Here is a 4,579-nt window from a genome sequence, read left to right on the forward strand (position 1 = left end):
TAGCCATTATATGCATGTGGTATGGACTAGTGAGTTAAATCAATTTGGATGGTCGAGTCCTAGGTTTAATAAAAGTAACAAAAGAACCCACACCGCGGTTCTTGGGTTAATCAACATGGGGAACCGGGAGTATACGTCATGCCTTAGGCCTCATGTATTTGTCGATTTTCATAGAGTATATGCTTTCCTAAGGAACAACTTAGTATACACCATGCTAAATCCCTTAGAAAAGAAAAAAGTTAGAGTATACGCCATGCCTAACTCATTGCTTAGGAAAATCTATAGCTTAAGGAGTATATGCCATGCCCTTAGGTTGACAAGCATTAGATATGCATAACATGATCAAAGCATTGACATATTGTTATATTATCTAAGTATGATTAGTGGTGGATATCAGAGCCCTACCTTTAGTTTTTCATTTATCTTTATTATCTTTTTATTTCTTTTTTACAATATCAATTCAGTGACAAATTGATATTTTTAATTAATTCTAAATAAAATCACAATCCTTGTGGAATCGACCTCGTACTTGCTGCACTATACTATTGTTTTGATCTTGTGCACTTGTGAGTTAAAACGTACTAAATATTATCTATTAATTTATGTAGTATTTGGCACATCAACACCTGCCGAGCCCGAGTCGGATGACACTTAAGAACATTGACTGCACAACAAAGAAAAACCAAGGGATCGAAGAGACTTGGGGTGAGCCGGCGGGGACACTCTGATGCCTAAGTCAGAATTTGAGAGAGAAAGAGTATAAGCAACAAAGGAAAGCTTAAGAGCCAAAGTTGCGCTTACCCAAATGTGAAGAAATGATCTGTCTTTTATAGGCATGAAGTAGTGGAAGTCCCATAACCAATGACTTACTCTTCCCTGAGTTTCTGCGGTGCAGTTGCTAACAAGGGATTTGAGTAGTTATCCTTGCCGAGATCTTAGAGGACTAAGATCGTACGATTTGGTGGTTATAGGTATCACTCGATTTGAATATTTGTATGCGATCTGCGGATAAAATATCTTATTTGTATTTTAAATAGATTTGATAGCTTTTGAATGTATGGATAAGATCACTTATCTATTAACAACTGTATTTCTCAAGATATCTGAGTTATCTTTGGTACCGAGACCTGTGTGTCCTGAGTTATTAGTCTCGAACTTAAAGGTCTCGGATCTTATAGGTCTCGGATCCATAGGTCTCGAAAGTTGGGGATTTCGAGCCTGGTTGCCCGAAACCTCTCTGGGCTTTGATCTTTCCATGCTTAGATTCGGCCCAAGGTTTGCCGGGCATTTGAGAGGTTGATCCATGACCCAATACATACATATATATATAAATGCACCTCTTCTAATTCATCTTAGGCGAAAATTCTTGGGAAAAAACTATTAGATAAGTACTATCCCCTCCTTCGCACGGCCTTAAAAGGTGATTGGCCGGCTACTAAGAATTTTTATGATAATGACAAAGAGTGTGTTCGAGCTTCCATAACGATAAACAAAGCGACAGCACTTCACATTTCAGTGTTTGGACAACACACCACTTTTATAAAGAAATGGTTGACATTGATGAGGGAGGGGGACTTCAAATTGCAAACCAATTATGGATATGGCCCTTCACTTTGCTGCCCAAGTAGGAAACGTCAGCATTGTAGAGCAGCTGGTGGAGAAAAAACAATGAGCTGCTATCAATCACTGATGACAAGGGAGACACACCACTCATTGTTGCAGCATATATAGGACATACAAACATGGTCTCGTATCTATTCTTTCTGAGTAGTACTCCTCCTGAACAGTTGACTCAAGAAAAATGCATTGAGCTCCTTGGTCGTACTATCCACAGTGATATGTATGGTAAGCCCTACAACTGACTATAACTTTGTTTGACAAATTTGATGCGGCTACACAAGTTGGATGGAGTTACCACTTTTATTGCAATATTAGCGACCATATATTAAAAACATTTCTCAACCCACAATCATCAAATTAATGTGTCATTTTTATCGACAGATATAGCATTGAAAATTCTAGAAACGGATACCAACATAGCAAATGCAGACACTGAATGCTGGTGGGAAGCATTGGAAACGTTGGCCAAGAAACCTGCATTCTCAATTGGTAGCGAAAGTCGGCTATCATTCTGGAAAAGTCTTTTAAACTCATGTAAGTTTGCCTCTAAACTTCTTTAATTGAAATGATATATACAACATGTCCCAAGTATAGTTCTTTTATTGCATTAATCGCAACTTGATGACAATTTTACTCATATTAATTAGCTTGGCATAGGAAAATGCTCTTATTCGACTTCACCAAATCTTTAGATGATATCTACTTCTAAACTATGGAAAAATCTATGAGATTATAAGTTATTTTCTATTCTATGTCTCATCAATCTATTGTAATACTTATATAATCCGTGCTTTTATACACAAGAAAATAGGGAGTAGTATTTTTTCTTTTTTCGCAAAAGCTAGTATTTCCTTTTACTAAAAATTCAAAAGATATAAGAGATTTAAAGTGCCATGCACACGGGTTATGCAAAGACAAAATTGTCTTAAGATGTCAATAATTAGGACACAAAGTAGCCGCATCTAATGCTTTAGTTATCTTTGCATTTTTATTTTAAAAAGCTTTCAATATAATTTCTTATTATGGATATTCATAAAATAATTGTACAGATTTAATATTTTTTTATTACCAAACCATTTCTGATTTCTGAATAGATTCTTTTCTCAACCTGCATAAGTTTCAAAGGGATCTGTCGCAAAGCTTTGATGAAGACATTAGCCCATCAATTAGTTGAGATTTTTTCGAAAAAGGATGGAATCAAAAGCCACCTAAGCTCACCAAACTTGGTTGACAAAAATATGACTTTAATTTTTGAAGCCGTAAAAGTTGGAAATGTTGAATTTCTAATTGTACTTTCACGCTCTTATGATTCCCTTATCTAGAAACAAGACACAAAGAAAATGAGTATATTTCACACTGCTATTTTATAACGGCAAGGGAGTGTGTTCAATCTAATATATGAGATAGGTGCTGGCATGCATAGCCATGCATCCTATGTTGCTGAAGATAACAAAGAGAACATGTTGCATTTAGCTGGAAAATTGGCTCCTTCAGATTGACTAAATATCATATCAGGAGTGGCCCTTCAAATGCAACGGGAGTTGTTGTGGTTTAAGGTGAGTAATAATATATATTTTTTCTTCCGGTTGCATAGATAATGGTTCAACTGTTACCTATCAATTTATATCTTGTCAACTGTAGGAGATAGAAAAGATTGTCCCGCAGTCATACTTGAAGAGAAGGAATTCGGCCCATTCGGTTGAAAAAACACCTAAGGAGATATTTGTAGAGGCACATAAAGATTTGCAGAAAGATGGTAAACAGTGGATGAAGGACAGAGCAAACTATTGCATGGTCGTCGCAGCAATGATTGCCACTGTGATGTTTGCTGCAGCATTCACAGTACCAGGTGGCAGCGATCAAACTAAAGGGACTCCTGTTTTTCGGAAAGGAACTAGTTTATGGTATTCTTCATATCAGATGCAATAGCATTGTGTTCCTCTTCGACTTCAATTATAATTTTCTTGTCAATTCTCACGTCCCGTTACAGATAAGATGATTTCTTAAAGTCATTACCTTTAAAGTTGCTATTTGGACTTGCCACACTCTTCATCTCCATGATGGGCATGATGGTAGCCTTCATTGCAACTTTCTTTTTAGTGTATACAAGCGCAAGGGCATGGACTCTAGTTGTTGTAATCACTTTGACTAGTACCCCAATTATTTTGTTTGGTCCGCTACATTGTAAAATTTGGGTTGACACATTAGGCTCAACATTCAAGTCTGGATTTCTTTTTCATCCACATCAACATAGACTTTTCTAGCGGACCAGTTGGAGAATTGATCATCCGAAAATACGAAATGGAGGGCAAACGAAAAGGAACAAAAGTTGTCGAAGGTTCACTAGATATTGAACAAGGAAGGCCAAAGAAAGAATTGATTGCAATTAAAGACTTTGGATTGATGTTTGTCTTAACTATTCCATTTACTGTGATGTATGCATACTAGCATATAACCTGCGCATTTTTCATTATAATATAATTTTTAAATATTTTGCGAAAAATGTCTTAGAAGATAATAGCAAAAACTATAAATAATAATAATCAAAATGAAAGAAAATAAAGGTGTGGCACCCAAGGAATTTATTAAGATGACTAAGAATACTTTGGAATTTATTAGGATGACTAAAAATATATTTAATGTCTAATCTTTTGTTCTTAGTTTGAATTGAGATTAAGTGATTGGTTTGGAGTAGATGATTTAACATTTAAGATTCAATTAATTTGACTAAAAGATAAATGAATTAATTAAATAGAAATAATGTGAAATTTGTGTAGGTAGTTCAGATTATGTGCAGCAAAGAACTAGTGGGTTATAGCATGTTTGCTATATATATATATATATTTGTGTGTGAGAGAGAATAACTTGGTGTCAAACTCATATTTTACAGGATCCAATAAAAATGTGACACATCAATTAAAAAACACCAAATCAGAACACCCAAAAAATATCGTTATGC

The 4,579-nt window shown here is 35.4% G+C and overlaps 1 pseudogene; it reads left to right on the forward strand.

Annotated features, from left to right (window-relative positions):
- Positions 1-1,057: 1,057 nt before the first annotated feature.
- LOC148588027 (protein ACCELERATED CELL DEATH 6-like) lies at positions 1,058-3,884 on the forward strand (annotated as a pseudogene).
- Positions 3,885-4,579: the final 695 nt, after the last annotated feature.

Source organism: Corylus avellana, chromosome 1 (genome assembly GCF_965113065.1).
Source record: "Corylus avellana chromosome 1, dhCorAvel1.hap1.2, whole genome shotgun sequence".
NCBI classification, from domain to species: Eukaryota; Viridiplantae; Streptophyta; class Magnoliopsida; order Fagales; family Betulaceae; genus Corylus; species Corylus avellana.